At 43.4% G+C, this 20355-nt stretch overlaps 1 pseudogene; it reads left to right on the forward strand.

Moving 5' to 3' along the window:
* The first annotated feature begins 757 nt into the window (after positions 1-757).
* On the forward strand, positions 758-20111 carry LOC139838226 (uncharacterized; annotated as a pseudogene).
* Positions 20112-20355: the final 244 nt, after the last annotated feature.

Here is a 20355-nt window from a genome sequence, read left to right on the forward strand (position 1 = left end):
TCCCTTCCGAATCCAACTCCCTCCGATAACCTAGCAGAAATTCGAATCTCCGACGACGAGCGGCGGCGGCGGCGGCGGTGGCGGCCCCATCCCTCTCCGACGACGAGCCCCGTCCCTCTCCGACGACGAGCCCCGGCCCTCTCCGACGACGAGCCCCTCCGCATCTCCCGGTCTCGCACCCTCTCACCTCTCCCCTCTCGATCTGTTCTTCTTCGTCAGTTCACAATATCGAATCTCTGTGATCCAATATGTGCTGTTACTAGGACTAAAGTACCGAGTCCGAGGTGACGGCGGTGGTGGTTGTGCCGGCGCTGCATCCGAGCAAGGGATCTGCTGTCCATCTGCCTCGCCGACGACGAGCCCCTCGCCCTCTCCAGGACGAGCCCCTCGCCCTCTCCAGGACGAGCCCCTCTGCATCTCCCGGTCTGCACCCCTCTCATCTCTCCCCTCTCGATCTGTTCTTCTTCATCAGTTCACAAAATCGAATTGAACCGTCGTGCATTGCTTGAAATTGGAACTGCCGTGCGATTAGGTGTGTGCTAATTGCATCATTTTGTTCTTCCGCAGATGCACAGACGCTGGATTCCAACAAGAATGAGAAGGCTTACCCCTGAACACACACCGGGAGTGGCAGAGTTTATACCGTGTGTTCGCTTGAATGCTGCCAATGTTGATCGTGTCGTGCCCATGTCGTAGCTGTCTCAACCGGTGCACAAAACCTCTAGATGTAGTAGAGTCTCATTTGCTTCTTTTTGGGATGGCAAGCACTTATGACCGATGGGTCTTCCATGGAGAACCATTACATCCTGTACCTGAAGCTGGACATGGAGGACAAGGAGGTGCACTGAAGCCGGGACATGGACATGGAGGTGAACCTGAGGCTGGACATGGAGGTGAACCTGAGGCTGGACATGGAGGTGATGCAGGGGCACACCATGTTGGTGGAGGTGATGCAGAGGCACACTATTATGGTTTGCAAGAGGAAGATGGTTACGAAGATGATAGAATTCCTGATCTGCTTGCTGATTTGTACAACTCAGAACCGCAAGGTGCTGGAAAGGACACTATATTTGCTGAGTTGATAGAGGAAGCCAAGCGCGCAGCCAGCGATGGGGGTACAATGTCAAGGTTTTCACTCACAGTCAAGTTACTTCAGGCCAAGTCGTACTACCGGATTAGCAACGTTGCATTCAACGCGATACTCCTGATTTTGGCCTTGCAATACCCTAATAGCTCCATACCAAAGTCATACGAGGAGGCACTTAGCATAGTCGGCAGGTTGGGACTTGGTTATGAGAGTATCCATGTGTGCCCGAATAACTGTGTATTGTTCCGGAAGGATTATGCCAAGGAGAATAATTGCCCCAAGTGCAAAGCCTCCAGATGGAAAGATGCTGATGGTAGGAGAAAGATCCCAGAGAAGGTGCTAAGGCACTTCCCATTGATTCCAAGGCTGCAAAGAATGTTTCTTTCAAAGGAGCAATCAAAGGAAGTACAGTGGCACAAACTAAAGCGGCAAGACGTGGAGAATGATCTCAGTCATCCAGCAGACGGGGATGCATGGAAGGATTTTGACAATATTCATAAAGACTTTGCCGCTGATGCCAGGAACATAAGGCTTGGACTTGCCACGGATGGTTTTAATCCCTACGGGAATATGAGCAACTCCTACAAAGCATGTGGCCTGTATTCGTGGTGCCATACAACCTTCCGCCGTGGGCATGTATGGATCAGTCCAACTTCATGCTTGCATTGCTAATCCCTGGTCCATCCTCTCCGGGAAAAGATTTTGATGTCTTCATGGAGCCTTTGATGGAAGAGCTGCAGGAGCTCTGGAAAGGTGTAAAATCGTATGATGCCAATAGTCCAGACAAGTTTGATCTCCGTGCTGCAATCTTATGGTGTATTCATGATTATCCGGCACTGCACACATTGTCAGGGAGGGCCACAGCTGGTTACTGTGCATGTGTGCGTTGTGACAAAGAGAATTGCTCCAAGAAATTAAGGAACAAAATCTGCTTTATTGGGCACCGCCGTTGGCTACCTCGGCACCATCCTTGGAGAAATAGCAAAGAATTCGATGGTGCTTCTGAAAGCCGTGAGAAGCCAGCGGAATTCACTCCAGAAGAGCTGAAGCAACAGCTTGATAGGGTTAGAGATGTGATACCAGGCAAGCTTCAGAAGAAAAGGAAACGTGAGGACGGTCAGTGTTGGAGCCGTAGATCATGTTTGTGGGACTTGCCATACTGGGAAGATCTAAAGCTGAGGCATAATCTCGATGTAATGCACATCGAGAAAAACATCTGTGACAATTTGCTTGGTACTTTCATGAACATACAAGGCAAGACCAAAGACACTGTGAATTCAAGGCTTGATTTGGAAGACATGGGCATAAGAGGTGACTTGCATTTGCAGCCTGTTTCAGCTGACTCTTTTGAGATGCCACAGGCGTGGTATACAATGAGTAAACAAGAAAAAATTGCTTTTTGTGAATTCATAAAAGCTGTGAGGTTTCCAGATGGGTACGCGTCTAACATATCCAAGTGTGTTGCTGCTGATAAGTGCAAGCTTCAAGGGCTGAAGACCCATGACTGTCATATAGTGCGGCAACGGATCTTACCGGCTGGCCTTCGAGGAACAATCCATGAAGACATATATGAAGCGGTTCTTGAACTTGGAAATTTCTTGTAGAGTTTGTGCTGCAAAACACTGAAGAGAGACGTTCTGGACAGACTTGAAAAGGAAATCGTAGTTATTCTTTGCAAACTTGAGAAGATCTTCCCCCCATCTTTCTTCGACGTGATGGTGCATTTGGCCATCCATTTACCAAAAGAGGCAAGGCTTAGAGGCCCAGTGCATTACGATTGGATGTACCCAGTCGAAAGAAGGTTGCTAACATTGAAGCGTTATGTCCGGAACAATGCCAGGCCGGAGGGATCGATTGCCGAAGCATATATTGTTGATGAGTGCCTGACATTTTGCTCGAGATACTTCGACGATGTTGAAACAAGATTCAACCGTCCAAGCAGAAATCCGGAGCGGGATGATTCACATATTGGTGATGTGTCTGTTTTCAAACACGGTGTGAAATTTATTGGAGCCTCTCAATATGTGTTTGCTGGTGAGGACTATGACAACATGGTGTGGTATGTGCTCCGAAGTTGCCCTGAGGTTGATCCATACATCGAGTACGTTTCTCTTCATCCCCTTATATAGATAGGTTATTGCAGCCTCTCCAAATAATAATTAGGATCTATTTTCTGTTGCCATTCCAGCCTGTGCAAACAAGAGTTGAACCAACAAGGTGGTCAGATCAATGTTGATAGATGGCTTGCCAAGAACTTTGCTAGATGGTTTCAGACTCATGTGAGATCTTTAGCTGGTTTATTTCTGAAGATTGGAAAAGTTCATGATATAATTTTGCTGTGTGTGTTACTCACCCCCGGTTGATTTTTTGCAGATTGGAAAAATGCGAAATGATGTCTGTCCTGATCTCTATGCTTTGGCGTGCAAACCAGATTTTAGAGTGAGACTATATTCGGCATGTGTTGTTGACAGTGTTCGGTACCATACTGTTGACCGCGAGAAGAACAGGAAGACACAAAATAGTGGAATCGTTTCTGAGGGAGATCATGATGACAACATCATTGACTTCTTTGGTCAGCTCAAATCCATCATCAGATTGCAATACAACTCCAGCGGTGGCATCCATCGGTCAGTTGTCCTCTTCCGGTGTGACTGGTTTGACCTTGGTGGTAGGAAACCCGGGCTCGACGATGATGGACACTTCAAGAGTGTTAACACAGAAAAGTTTTGGTACAAGACTGATCCTTTCCTTCTGACATCACAAGCAACCAAGGTCTTTTATGTGCCAGACACCAAGTTGAAAGGAAAATGGCAAGTTGTGCAGAAATTTCACCATAGACATCTATGGAGTGTAAAAGAAAATGAACAGGGACCCGGTGTTGCTGTACTATCATATCAAGATGAAGATTCCAGTCAAGTTCCTGTGCAAGAAAAAGAAGGCACTGCACGGAGTAGGACGAGAAGTGACCAGGAACGTGTGCTACTTGAAAAAGTCATTGTGGACAAACTGAAGAAACATAGCAAAGAGGTTGTGCCCGAAGAAATCGAGGAGGTTGATCAGACAATGTACCAATATTGCAGCGATGAGGATGATGATGATGATGATGGAGGAAATAGGACTAGGAAGCGTCAAGTTTTCGAAGAAGATGAGTAGCAGTTTGTGTTGAATATGTCAGCTATTTGTTCCCAGAATTTGTCAGCTATTTGTTCCCAGAATTTGTGTTGAATATGTCAGCTATTTGTTCCCAGAATTTATGTTGAATATGTCAGCTATTTGTTCCCAGAATATGTCAGCTATTTGTTCCCAGAATTTGTGCCCAATTTTTATGTTCAATATTCCCAGAATTTATGTTGAATATGTCAGCTATTTTTTCCCATAATTTGTGCCCAATTTTTTGGGGACTCCATGCCCAATTTTTAGGGGAATCCATGCCCAATTTTTTCAATACATGGCTGACGCCGGCGACCATATATGGGCGGCGCCGCCGTGCATGGCTGACGCCGGCGACCATATATGGGCGGCGCCGCCGTGCAAAAGTAGCTGCTACACATTTTCAACAGAACTCATTTTCAACAGAACACATTTTCAACTGAACAGAATTGCACACATACATAGACATGGTTCAAATTCAGGAACTAAACATTGTGGCACGAACAGGACAAATGGTTGGAATTACAACACAATAACTCTAGCATATACTCTAGCTTCTTCTCCTCCCCGACCAACAGATCACTGAATTCACCCTAATTTCAGTTCCTACACATCACCCAGGTACAACAGATGACAAAAGCTACAGATAGCACCCAAACCATGAAGCCTCCCATTTTCTTTGGTTCAGGGTTGCTCTGTTTCCTTGCAGCAAGCAGAAACTTTTCTTCCTGGAGCCTCTCAATTTCTACCTGGAGCCTCTCAATTTCTTCATCTCGATCCCAAACAGCATCACGCAGATCACGAACTAACTCTTTGTGACGTGCATCCAGCGGATCATCAATCCACTTAAACACTTTACACCCTATTCCACCAGCAATCTGACAGATGAAGAACAAAAGAGGATAAGTAAGCCATAGTAGAAAAGAAACTTCAGAAGACGGCGGGCGAAATTCAGAATGGGGCGGGGGCGTGCTCGAAGACTAACCGAGCGAATTTTGCAGTTCCGGTATCTTCTCCCAGGATTCGGATCACTCCAAGAAATCCATTGCGGCATCTTCTCGCCACAGTCACATACGTCGGCGGGCTCATAATCGAATGGCCGCTGCCGATACGGGATGGGCGTGCCCGGCCGCCGGCGGCGACGCGACGACGCTCCTGACCTAGAAGAACTGCCCGAGCAGCCGGGAACTCGCGCCGCCATGTAACGTATGCACCTGGTCGGAGGGATTTTGGTCGGAGGAGGAACCCTAGCTAGATGCACCTGGTCGGAGGGATTTTGGTCGAGGTGGAGGGATTTTTAAGACAACTGATTAGTCTATCATGTCTATATACATGGACAACCATACTTGTGTCAACAACACTATTGTAGCAAAGCGGTAGGGAGTGGTAGTGCGGCAGCACTAGGTCGAGGGTTCGAGTCCCCGCAAGCGCAATTTTTGCCAGTTATTTCCATCGGGAGCCACTCCAACCCCGGATGGGCCGTCGGGCCAGCAATTCAACCCCCGGATGGGCCGTCGGGCCAGCAATTCAACCCCCGGATGGGCCGCCGTGGGGTAGGCCAGTAGCCAGCAGCCTAGTAGAGGACAGCCCAAAAGAGGAGGATATCACCAGCAGCCCATTAAAATGGTGGACGGCACAGAGAAAAAAAATAACAAGACGCCTTTGTCCCACAAGTATCAGTTGGTCCTACATGTCAGTTAGTTCAAGCCAGTTGCTTCCAGTGACACGTGTGAGGCGCGTGGGACCCGAAAAGGGACACATAGGCAAAATGGATGACATGGCAGCCAAACACATACCATTGTATTGAGCCAAATGCCAATGACGCTATTGATTTGTCGCAATCGGCATTGGAAAAACGTCGTAGGCCACTTAATTTTGCTAATGACGTTTTGACCTAAATTGCCAATGACGTTTTTGCCCAATAACGTCACGATTTTCTAGGGTTTTGCCCCCCCCCGGAGTGGCCAAGGACGGTCAAAGCTAGGAACGTCATAAAGCTATGACATTTTGATTTCCAGTCATAAAAAAAACGTCATATTATGGCACATTTCTTGTAGTGACAGTGTCCTCATCGTTTCAAAGGGGGCAGGAGATCAAAAGAAAAAGGCAAATAGCCAGAAATTAGGGGTCAAAAAGAAAGGAAACTTTTCTTGTTCGTAGAGGATGACATGCGGGACCCATGAGCCAGCAGCTTACTCAACGTTTCAAATGCGGCTTGAGATCAAAAGAAAAAGAAAGTTGATTGTACATAGAGGATGACATGCGGGTCCCATGAGTCATCAGCTTACTCAACGTTTCCAAGGCGGCAGGGGATCAAAAGGAAAAGGAAATAGCCAAAAATCAGAGGGTGAAAAAAAACCCAAGAAAATAAACTTTTATAGAACATAGAGGATGACATGTGGGTCCCATGAGCCAGCAGGTTCGTCAACGTTTCAAACGTGGCATGAGATCGAAAGAAAAAGGCAAGTGACCAAATATCAGGAGCCAAAAATAATTCAAGAAAAGAAACTTGAGTGTACATAGAGGATGACATGCGGGTCCCATTTAGCAGCAGCGGTATCACTGTTTGAGAGGCTGCACGGGATCGAAAGAAAAAGGCAAGTGACCAAATATTAGGAGCCAAAAATAATCCAAGCAAAGAAATTTTATTGTACATAGAGGATGACATGCGGGTCCCATGAGCCTGCAGGGTCCTCAACGTGGCATGAGATCGAAAGAAAAATGCAAGTGACCAAATATCAGGAGCCAAAAATAATTCAAGAAAAGAAACTTGATTGTACATAGAGGATGACATGCGGGTCCCATTTAGCAGCAGCGGTATCACCGTTTGAGAGGCTGCACGGGATCGAAAGAAAAAGGCAAGTGACCAAATATGTGGTTCCAAAAAAAATCCTAGAAAAGAAAGTTTTATAGTACATAGAGGATGACATGCGGGTCCCATTTAGCAGCAGCAGTCTCACCGTTTGAGAGGCGGCAGGGGATCGAAAGAAAAAGGTAAGTGACCAAATATGAGGTGCCAAAAAAAATCCAAGAAAAGAAAGTTTTATAGTACATAGAGGATGACATGCGGGTCCCATTTAGCAGCAGCGGTATCACCGTTTGAGAGGCGGCAGGGGATCGAAAGAAAAAGGCAAGTGACCAAATTTGAGGTGCCAAAAAAAACTCCAAGAAAAGAAAGTTGATTGCTCATAGAGGATGACATGCGGGTCCCAATTAGCAGCAGCGGTGTCAACGTTTCCAAGGCGGCAAGGGATCAAAAGAAAAAGGAAGTAGCCAGAAATCAGGGGGTCAAAAAAATCCAAGAATAGAAAGAATTTTGGTTCATAGAGGATGACATGCGGGACCCATGATCCTGCATCGTAAACGGCTCGATCGGAGAGCGTTGAACGAGATGGCGCGATCGAGAAAAAAACAATGCCAGAGAGGCTGCCATCTGGGCCCTACATCCCTCGGCGGTGCGGATTTGCGTTGACTCGGCCGGCGAACCCGAGAATTCGAGATGCACCACGTCCCGGGCCACCATACGCAACGTTTTGGCCGGTTTCGTCGGGCTAGGTGGCCTCAAAAACGAGAAAAAAAACGTTTTGACATGCACAACGGACAGACCCAAAATCATCGGCCATGGTACACCAGCAACCACGGCGCGATTTCAACTTCGTCGGCCATGGCAACTTTTCTTGTAGTGATGTAGCATTTCCCGTTTCCAACCATATAACAATTTAACGAAGAAGATTCAACCTTCGCCATGAACACTATGAGTAAAGCCTAAGGACATATTTGTCCATATGCAACAGCGGAGCGTGTCTCTCTCCCACACAATGAATGCTAGGATCCATCTTATTCAAACAAAACAAAAACAAAAACAAACAGACGCTCCAAGCAAAGTGCATAAGATGTGATGGAATAAATATATAGTTTCACTAGAGGAACCTGATAATGTTGTCGATGAAGAAGGGGATGCCTTGGGCACCCCCAAGCTTAGACGCTTGAGTCTTCTTGAAATATGCAGGGGTGAACCACCCGGGCATCCCCAAGCTTAGAGCTTTCACTCTCCTTGATCATATTGTATCATCCTCCTCTCTTGATCCTTGAAAACTTCCTCCACACCAAACTCAAAACAACTCATTAGAGGGTTAGTGCACAATCAAAATTCACATGTTCAGAGGTGACATAATCATTCTTAACACTTCCGGACATTCCACAAATCAACTGAAAGTTAATGGAATCGAAAAATCCATCAAGCATAGCAAAACAGGCAATGCGAAATAAAAGGCAGAATCTGTCAAAATAGAACAGTTCGTAAAGATAAATTTCTAAGAGGCACCAGACTTGCTCAAATGAAAATTCTCAAATTGAATGAAAGTTGCGTACATATCTGAGGATCACTCACGTAAATTGGCATAATTTTCTGAGTTACCTACAGATAATTAGGCCCAAATTCGTGACAGCAAAGAAATCTGTTTCTGCGCAGTAATCCAAATCTAGTATGAACCTTACTATCAATGACTTTACTTGGCACAACAATGCAAAAAAACTAAGATAAGGAGAGGTTGCTACAGTAGTAACAACTTCCAAGACTCAAATATAAAATAAAGGTGCAGTAGTAAAATCATGGGTTGTCTCCCACAAGCGCTTTTCTTTAACGCCTTTCAGCTAGGCGCAGAAAGTGTGTATCAAGTATTATCAAGAGACGAAGCATCAACATCATAACTTGTTCTAATGATAGAATCAAAAGGTAACTTCATTCTCTTTCTAGGGAAGTGTTCCATACCTTTCTTGAGAGGAAATTGATATTTAATATTACCTTCCTTCATGTCAATAATAGCACCAACAGTTCGAAGAAAAGGTCTTCCCAATATAATGGGACAAGATGCATTGAATTCAATATCCAAGACAACAAAATCAACGGGGACAAGGTTATTGTTAACGGTAATGTGAACATTATCAACTCTCCCCAAAGGTTTCTTTGTAGAATTATCAGCAAGATTAACATCCAAATAACAATTTTTCAATGGTGGCAAGTCAAGCATATTATAGATTTTCTTAGGCATAACGGAAATACTTGCACCAAGATCACATAAAGCATTACAATCGAAGTCATTGACCTTCATCTTAATGATGGGCTCCCAACCATCCTCTAATTTCCTAGGAATAGAAGCTTCGCGATTTAATTTCTCTTCTCTAGCTTTTATGAGAGCATTTGTAATATGTTTCGTGAAAGCCAAATTTATAGCACTAGCATTAGGAGTCTTAGCAAGTTTTTGTAAGAACTTTATAACTTAAGAGATGTGGCAATCATCAAAATTCAAACCATTATAATCTAATGCAATGGGATCATTGTCCCCAATGTTGGAAAAAATTTCAGCAGTTTTATCACGAGCTGAGCAGTTTTAGCAGTTTCAGGCAGTTTTTCACGCTTTGCATTAGTAGTGGAAACATTGCCAACACCAATTATTTTACCATTAATAGTAGGAGGTGCAGCAACATGTGGAGCATTAGCATTACTAGTGGTGGTAATAGTCCAAACTTTAGCTATATTATCTTCTTTAGCATTTTCTTATCTTTCCCACCTAGCACGCAATTCTGCCATCAATCTTATATTTTCATTAATTCTAACTTGGATGACATTTGCTGTAGTAACAATTTTATTATTATTATTTCATTAGGCATAACTTTCGATTTCAAAAGATCAACATCAGCAGCAAGACTATCGACTTTAGAAGCAAGTATATCAATTTTCCCAAGCTTTTTTTCAACAGATTTGTTAAAAGCAGTTTGTGTACTAATAAATTCTTTAAGCATAGCTTCAAGTCCAGGGGGTTTGTTCCTATTATTGTTGTAAGAATTGCCATAAGAATTACCATAGCCGTTGCCATTATTATAAGGATATGGCCTATAGTTGTTACTAGAATTGTTCCGATAAGCATTGTTGTTGAAATTATTATTTTTAATGAAGTTTACATCAACATGTTCTTCTTGGGCAACCAATGAAGCTAACGGAACATTATTAGGATCAACATTTGTCCTACCATTCACAAGCATAGACATAATAGCATCAATCTTATCATTCAAGGAGGAGGTTTCTTCGACAGAATTTACCTTCTTACCTTGTGGAGCTCTTTCCGTGTGCCATTCAGAGTAATTAATCATCATATTATCAAGAAGCTTTGTTGCGTCGCCTAGAGTGATGGACATAAAGGTACCTCCAGCAGCTGAATCCAATAGGTTCCGTGAAAAAAAATTTAGTCCTGCATAAAAGGTTTGGATGATCATCCAAGTAGTCAGTCCATGGGTTGGGAAGTTTTTAACCAAAGATTTCATTCTTTCCCAAGCTTGGGCAACATGCTCATTATCTAATTGTTTAAAATTCATTATGCTACTTCTCAAAGATATAATTTTAGCAGGGGATAATATCTACCAATAAAAGCATCCTTGCATTTAGTCCATGAATCAATACTATTCTTAGGCAGAGATAGCAACCAATCTTTAGCTCTTCCTCTTAATGAGAAAGGAAACAATTTTAATTTTATAATGTCACCATCTACATCCTTATACTTTTGCATTTCACATAATTCAACAAAATTATTGAGATGGGTAGCAGCATCATCAGAACTAACACCAGAAAATTGCTCTCTCATAACAAGATTCAGAAAAGCAGGTTTAATTTCAAAGAATTCCGCTGTAGTAGCAGGTGGAGCAATAGGTGTGCATAAGAAATCATTATTATTTGTGGTTGTGAAGTCACACAACTTAGTATTTTCAGGAGTACCCATTTTAGCAACAGTAAATAAAGCAAACTAGATAAAGTAAATGCAAGTAACTAATTTTTTTGTGTTTTTGATATAGCAAACAAGATAGCAAATAAAGTAAAACTAGCAACTAATTTTTTTGTGTTTTGATATAGTGCAGCAAACAAAGTACTAAATTAAATAAAGCAAGACAAAAACAAAGTAAAGAGATTGGAGGTGGAGACTCCCCTTGCAGCGTGTCTTGATCTCCCCGGCAACGGCGCCAGAAAAAGAGCTGGCGTGTAGTTGAGGTGGGAGTTAGAGATCTTTGTGGTGTAACTTTTCTTCAGATCCCCGGCAACGGCGCCAGAAAAAGAGCTTGATACGCGTACAGCACACGTCCGTTGGGAACCCCAAGAGGAAGGTGTGATGCGTACAGCGGTAAGTTTTCCCTCAGTAAGAAACCAAGGTTTATCGAACCAATAGGAGCCAAGAAGCACGTTGAAGGTTGATGGCGGCGAAGTGTAGTGCGGCGCAACACCAGGGATTCCGGCGCCAACGTGGAACCTACACAACACAACCAAATTACTTTGCCCCAACGTGACAGTGAGGTTGTCAATCTCACCGGCTTGCTGTAACAAAGGATTAGATGTATAGTGTGGATGATGATTGTTTGCAGAAAACAGTAGAACAAGTATTGCAGTAGATTGTATTCGATGTAAAAGAATGGACCGGGGTCCACAGTTCACTAGAGGTGTCTCTCCCATAAGAATAAGCATGTTGGGTGAACAAATTACAGTTGGGCAATTGACAAATAAAGAGGGCATGACCATGCACATACATGTTATGATGAGTATAGTGAGATTTAATTGGGAATTACGACAAAGTACATAGACCGCTATCCAGCATGCATCTATGCCTAAAAAGTCCACCTTCAGGTTATCATCCGAACCCCTTCCAGTATTAAGTTGCAAACAACAGACAATTGCATTAAGTATGGTGTGTAATGTAATCAACAACTACATCCTTAGACATAGCATCGATGTTTTATCCCTAGTGGCAACAGCACATTCACAACCTTAGAACTTTCTCACATCGTCCTGCATTTAATGGAGGCATGAACCCACTATCGAGCATAAATACTCCCTCTTGGAGTTAAAAGCAAAAACTTGGCCAGAGCCTCTACTAGTAACGGAGAGCATGCAGGATCATAAACAACACATAGATAATAGATTGATAATCAACATAGCATAGTATTCTCTATTCATCGGATCCCAACAAACACAACATATAGCATTACAGATAGATGATCTTGATCATGTTAGGCAGCTCACAAGATCCAACAATGAAGAACAATTAGGAGAAGACGACCATCTAGCTACTGCTATGGACCCATAGTCCAGGGGTGAACTACTCACTCATCACTCCGGAGGCGACCATGGCGGTGAAGAGTCCTCCGGGAGATGATTCCCCTCTCCAGCAGGGTGCCGGAGGCGATCTCCTGAATCCCCCGAGATGGGATTGGCGGTGGCGGCGTCTCTGGAAGGTTTTCCGTATCGTGGCTCTCGGTACTGGAGTTATTATCGACGAAGGCTTAAGTAGGCGGAGGAGATAGGTTTAGGGGCGACGCGAGGGGCCCACACACTAGGCCGGCACGGCCAGGGCCTAGGCCGCGCCTCCCTAGCGTCTGGCCGCCTCGTCGCCCCACTTCGTTTCCTCCCCGGTGTTCTGGAAGCTTTGTGGAAAAATAAGATCCTGGGCGTTGATTTCGTCCAATTCCGATAATATTTCCTTACTAGGATTTCTGAAACCAAAAATAGCAGAAAACAGCAACTGGCTCTTCGGCATCTCGTTAATAGGTTAGTGCCAGAAAATGCATAAATATGACATAAAGTATGCATAAAACATGTAGGTATCATCAATAAAGTGGCATGGAACATAAGAAATTATCGATACGTTGGAGACGTATCAGTACGCTATATGGTTGTGCTAAGTTAAACTGATTTAAGTATGTTCAAGTTTATCGAAAATTATACTACCAACATCTAAAACATCAATATAGGTTCATATATTACAAAATATATTTAGAATTTCATTTCTCGAACACATGCCTAGTCGTGCATCATTATATATTAGAGCATACAGGTTTGTAGCAACGCTACGAAAAACTGAGAAAACAAAAAGAAAGAACTATACAGGGGACTACAGGCAGCTATTTTTGTTAGTCCTGCAGGTGCTAAATCTTATATATATATGAGTTTGTAGATATTAGTCGTAAACTTACTCAAACTTAAATAGCATTGAATTAGGAAAAAGATAACCTGAGTTATTTTGAATGAGGGGACGTCACAATCACTAATCAAAGATAATTGTGGGAAACTGAAATCTATTCAAGAAAATAGGAGAAATAATGTATCAAAAACAAAATTAATTATACCATTTTGCAGATTGTTCACCGATATAAACAAAGAACTGTTTGATCTGCATGTAGGTACATCCAATCAAGGCTTTTTCCCCGATCTCTAGAAAATATAAGCTACACATGTAATTACAAACAATTTTCTTCTATTTTTATGTTTCTACGTTAACATTTGAGATACTTGTTAATTACATCCATATTCTGCAGTTGCATAGAGTTACTAATTCAGGAATGCATTCACATACGGAGTATACTCTGTTTGCTACTAACTGACCAGTACTAATTCATTGCAAGCAACGGTTCATTCATATTCAGATAAAGAATGTGATCGTTAAGTCATATACTTATGAAAATCCTTATGCATCTTTCTGATGCAGATGGCGGGGGTCTCTCGTTCTCCTTTTGGAGGAAAAATCAATTAGTTATATATATGAAACAATGGGTGTAAAGGGTTATCAAAAAGGGTGCCTTCATAGTGGTACGTTATCTTTTGAGATACTGGTTAATTACATCCATATTCTGCAGTGGCGTAGAGTTACTAATTCAGGAATGCAATCACATACTGAGCATACTATGTTTGTTCGTGACTAATTCGTACTAATTCATTGCAAGCAATGGTTCATTCATATTCAGCAAAAGGGGTGTGATCATTAAATCATTTATGAAAGGTAAAATATAAACAAGGTAGTTCATGAATAACTTCATTGATTAAGGCAGTGTATCATGCAATGCAACATAAGGACTGAAAAAATACCATTTGCGGTGTCCCAGAAGTACGTGGAGCCATCAGTTTCGTCCACCGCAAAAACGTGGCCACCGAGTTCAATGGCATCACAGTAATTTGGATAATCAGGTGCAGGTGTAAGGGCCTCCAGCATTCTCCAGTCGCCACCCCCTTCAAGGTAGAAAATCGTTTTGTCGAACAAGGCGATGAGCTTGTAATCTGTGTTCCTCCCACCTTTTGTGGGCACTTGGCAGATTACAATCTTCAAAAAATTAATTACTGGACCCCAGTTTAAACAGTATCCAGGTTTATATGAGACACTAGTATCATCAATCTTTGAAGCTGGTAGGTATGGAAGAGGGATATGTCGCTCGGTGTAGACGTTCACGAGGCACCACTGGCACCGATGATGATCGGCGGCGGTGATCCAGTCGCCGTTCGCGCCAAGCCATTTTCTGCCGTTCATGAACGACAGGGCGACAGAATGGCGAGGATGGTCGAGGGGCACTAGGTTGTACACGGTATCATGCAGACGAGATGCTCTCACCACATCCCAGGGTTCATCGAACCAATAAGCAGGTGGAGGCATCAGCAGGCAGGGTTCATCCCAATGGTGCATCTTACCTTCATCCTTGCTGATCCGGTCGTAGAGCTCCCTGGAACATGCGGCAAGTCAGACGGTGTAGGTAACGTCCAGATGCGCAGCGATGAGGTTGATGTTGTCGCCGGTGAGAGCCTCCCAGTGGCCTTCCCCGCCGCCCCGGCAAAGCCTAGAATAATCCATCACGTGAAGATGGATTTAGGTGGATGGCGGATGCAACTGCGCTTGGGATTTTTGGAGGAGAGGGCGAGCGCTACGGAAGGAACGATGCAGCGCGCGGCCGGCCGGGGTAAGGAGAGAAATGTATAGTACTAGTGATGCGGCGTGGTGGGGATCGAGATCTTGCGCGTGCGCGTGATTCTGGGAGGGTGAAGAAGAAGATGATAGACATGGAAGGGGCAAAAACTAGGTAGAGTAGTACTCTAGGCTGCTGCTGCTACTGGGCGCCAATTTGACTGTTGGTATACTAGCACGCCACCCATCTATAAATTTGCGACGATGTTTCGTGCAGTGATGTCTCGTCACATCAGGTTGACCAGAGAGGTTTTTTTTTTACAGTTTCCATTTCGATATATTTTTCGCCAATAATCGTAGTTCTCTACATGCCAGAGACACGTACCTTAACACGTGGGCAGCATGCAACCGCGCGAGCACCAAAATGGAATGAGAGATGTTTTAGAGAAGAACTTCATTTTCAATGCCTTTCCTAGCTTGGTTTGGAAACCAGACAGAGATTCAGTGATTTGATGCTTCCAAGATACATTGTGACTATGTGCCACCATCTACCATCCATTTGAGATCCAACGTTCCAAACTATCTCTTATTTCGAAGCTAAGGGCTCCTTTGATTCAAAGGATTTGCATAGGAATTGTGTAGGATTTGGTTCCTATGGGAAAATTTCCTATACATGTTGTTTGATTCATAGGAACATAGCCTATAGGAAAAATTCCTATAGGAATCTTGTAGTGTAATTCCTATAGGAAAAAAGCATTAGCCCATACCTGATGGAAAAATTCCTTTGCTACAATCAAACAAACTTCATCTTCCTATAGAATTCAAGTAGATATGCCATTCCAATCCTATACCTTTCCTATTCCTATGTTTTTCCTATCCTTCAAATCAAAGGAGCCGAAAAACTATTCAGAAAATTTTGAAAAAATCCAGTAATATGTAGATGCCTTGTTTGAAAATCTATGAAGCTTGTAATTAAATAGCTTCTTACGTACTCGAGCACTAGTTCAAACTAAATATATATTTGCTCACAAACCTTTAATTCAAATCGAATGAAACTTCACCAAAATATAAATCAAAATATGCATGATTTACTGGAAGTTTGAGATATGAACCTTAACATTAATTAAGATGGGACCCACGTAGTATGAGATGTGAACCTTACCATTAAGATGGGACCCACATAGTATGAGAAAGTGAACCTTAGCATCTTAATAGTATGAGGAAGGAGAGAGAAGTTATTTTCTTTTGTTTGTGGACAACCAACAAGCTTGTAGGTCACCCATAAGAAATTTTCCTTGTGGAACACATCCATTATGTATAATAGACAACCTTATGGACTACTTTTTCCTTGTGAACAACATAGTGGATTCCCTCGGGGAATCACCTATATATGTGTGTATATATATAGTAATAATATTAACTTTCGCCATAACTTGGGTCCCATTTATCTTGTGAAGTTTCCCACTATGTATGATGAACTGAACCTTAGCATTAAGATGGGACCAACATGTATATGATATTGGTGTACCCACATGCACGACAGAGGAATGAGAGATGAATTATTTTTGATTGCTAGTTGTTTGATTCGACGGGATTTTTTCCTACACCTGCTAGTTGTTTGATTCATGGGAACATATCCTATAGGAAATAATCCTATAGAAAATAAACATGAGGTCATATCTCATTGATAATTCCTTTGGCTGAATCAAACAGAACTCATCTTCCTACAGGATTCGACTAGGCATGCCATACTAATCATATGTTTTTTCCTATTCCTAGGAATCATGCAGCCCAAGGAAATATTACTTGTGGATAACCTCCACTACAACCTTATCAACTACTTTTTCCTTGTAGATAGGTCTTGTGGACAACATAGTGGATGCTCTTAGCCTTTTGCATAGCGGTGGAGCTTGACAAGAAAGGTTGGAGGGACAACAAGCTGAGAGAAAGTAAAATGAGCTAATATTACGCTGAATTTTACAAATAACATAGGCTTAATTTTTCTAGGTTGGGCGGGCCACGGCTCGGTTTTGCTTCAACTAAGACTAGCCACAATGGGAGTATCATAGGTAGTAGTAGTATCATGCATGTCATGTAGGTATAAATCTTATGTGGCACACCAATTAATGATGAGAGAGGTGAAATTAGTATCATAGGTAGATACGGTATCATAGCACGTAAAACTAGAAATTTTAGTGGCAAACACATCATGTACACATATTTGCATTGCGATTCTACAAAACATTAAATAGAATGGAACTATGATACTAATTCATGATACTATGCATTGTAGGTGTTGTATCATAAACTAGTATCATACTCCCTCCGTCCATAAATAAGTGGACGTGCGGGATTTTCAAGGTAAATTAGTAAAAAGAGAGAAAAATTGCATTTGGAAGATGCAAACAACATCTCTCTCCTCTTTAATTATTTCATCTCCAATAGGCTAAGTGCATGTACAAAATTAAGATAACATGTGTTGAATATTATTGGGTTTGATTTCCATGCGATGAGAGAGAAATAACTTTTGCTAATTTAAAGTGCATTGGGAACATAGAAGTACACTCTTTCATGGACAAAGTTTGAGGCTAGATGTCCACTTATTTGAGGACGAAGGGAGTATGTATGATACTAGTCTATGATACTTCCCATTGTGACTAGTCTAAGTGCTTTTTCACAATGAACACTAGCTATGCACAGACCTCAAAAAACACTTCTACATCATTCTACTATTCACACTTTCTTTTTCTAATAGAACTACGTACCATTGTTTTTAATATAATCTTGTGACGAGACTATATATTTCTAAAATAGTCATTTATGTTTCGCATAAGCTCAAAGAGGGGTACTTAATTATGAGAGATATCTTTCAACTAATACGTTGTAGGAGTACTTTAATTATGTGAGCTATCGTGTGAAATGCATACTAGTACAAGTACAAAAGGTGTTTGATAACATTACGGCCACACGCCCAGTGTAGCCTGCATTGTAGGAGCATTACATCAATTTAACAACTACGGAGGAGTAGCCTAGGTAGAGATAACAAGCAAAGGAAATAGTTCAACAGATAGTACAACACAACTACTGAAAGGGAGTAGCCTAGGTAGAGATAAACATGCAAATGAAATAGTTCAACAGATTTATTACATAAAGTACATCAGCCCTTCTTTTTGGACCTGTGACACGAAGGCAGGTTCCATTGCCGGGCGTTGGCGAAGCTTGGGATGAACCACAACGGAACCTGCCTCCATGTCCATCTAATGTTGGTTTGGAAACCAACAATACAGTCTTCAGAATTCAAACTGAAGCGGCAAATTTCTGTAGAAGGAGGATATGCAAGGCCTACTGCATGGTGCGATGTGTAAACAGAGTTGCTTCTCGCCATATTTGGACGGTCATGTTCTGCCCCGTCTTCTACTGGAATGATAATCGGATAGTTCACTCCAAGGAAGAGAGAATATGATCCAAGGGAAATAATCCTCCTCCATGGCCTCGGTGGCATCAACTGAATGGTGTCCATGTTGTACACCTCGCAGCCAAGTAAACCCTTACCATACCCACTAATAGTGCGACCATGACGACCCTCAGAGGTAGCAGCAGCAGGTAAAATCCGAACCAGTCCAGTATAATCCCGCCCGTCAGTAACGCCTTAGGTATGGACCAGAAAAAGTCTAGAACCATCAGGAGATCGTGCTAACCACCAGGAGCCAAGATTGTACTGACCTTGTTCATCAAGTTCTGGCGGAATAGGTGCCGTGCTAATCAACAAAGGACCTTGCAAAGGAAAGCACGGCTTGAAGTCAGTTCATCAAAACTTGATTAGTTCATTACATACATGAATAATGACACTAGCTAAAATACTGCCTCCGATCCAAATTAATTGACTCAACTGGATGTATCTAGCTAGATATGCACAAATTAATTGACTCAAGTTTGTCTAGCTAGATGCATTCGCTAGACAAAGCTGAGTCAATTTGATTTGGATATGAGGGAGTACTTTATTTTGACTCAAAGGCATATCGCTGCTGATTTTGATTGAATATAGAGGGGGAAAGGTACATCATTCTACTATTCACACTTTCTTCAAAGGGGCCATCAGCAAACACCCAAGAACTGCCACTCTCATTGATCGATCTCGCCATTGGAAGGATGCGGTCAAGTGGGTGTGGGGGTGTGGGAGTGGGACGCTGGCGTTTGGGTATGAGGTATTGGAGGACAGTGCAAGCGGCAGCTGGTAGAGCGATATGGATAAAAGTCCACAACTCCTACTAGTACCATTAAACAGGTGGCTCGAGATGATCCGAAAAAGGCATGGCGGCGGTGGTACATGGAAACTTCGCTGCCATTTATAGTGCATATAAAAGGGAACCTACAGAATTTGAGAGCACAAAGTATAAGGCTCGACGAAGCTGATCTTGATCTCCCAAGTTGAGCTTCCACTGTTAATCTAGTTGTTCTCCGCATATACATGAAAGTTATAGCCAAGTAAAAAAACAATTATACATGATCTGAAAGAGCTATGAAAGAGGATTTCTGTAACTAAGCACGTAAAAGATGATCTTATTCCTAGCTAAAAAAAATAGCCCGGATCTGATTGCAAAAGAAGACTCATCACTTGGCTACAGTAAGCAAAAGACTACTTATGCCATCAGGAAACCATTTATGTTTAACTTGCAAGAGAAAAGGTAGAGAGTTGGTTTGGTTTGGCTGATTGAATTTGACGTACGTGGAGCAGGCGCTGCGGCAGGGTAGTCTGGTAGCGGGGGAGAAATTCTTGTTGCTGCCGCGATGCGGTGACGGCTCTTGGTCTCCTAAATCTGCAACTCAGCCAACATACACAAAAAATTCAGAAAAGAAACTGGACGATACATTGGAAAACGGGGATCGAAAGCTCGTGGTCGACCTTGGCTGGCAGCCTCCTCGCCGGCGCTGCTCCTCCCCGCCACTTCCGTGATAGCCTCAGCTCGACGCGGATGTCAGCGACCACACAGGATGCACCTCACCAGCATCTTGTGCCGGCCAAGCCCCGGCCGACCTCGCCGACTCTGCCTCTCGTCGCCCAAGCAGCGTTGCCTGCTGCCGCCTACCTCCTGCCTCAGTGCTTGGCTCCACCGCCCCGCGTCGTAGATTGCCAACTACCTGAAGCACCTCTCGACGCCAGGCCGTAGCGCCCGTCCCTCTATCTCCGCTTGAAGGGATCAGGCGAGGCGAGAAGCTCCGGCGGCAGAAGCCGGTGAATGTGTAGGGGATTGGCGGGTGGAGGATGTGGAGCTCGTCCGAACGCTGGGCACATCGCTCTTTGCGCCGTCGCCGCCTCCTCGCCGGCGCCGGTCCTCCCCTCCGCTCCCGCCACTGGCGCAGGTCGACACGAACGTCCACGACGGCTGCACCTCACCAGCAGCTTGTCCCGGT

Source organism: Lolium perenne, chromosome 3, assembly GCF_019359855.2.
Source record: "Lolium perenne isolate Kyuss_39 chromosome 3, Kyuss_2.0, whole genome shotgun sequence".
In the NCBI taxonomy this organism is placed as follows: Eukaryota; Viridiplantae; Streptophyta; class Magnoliopsida; order Poales; family Poaceae; genus Lolium; species Lolium perenne.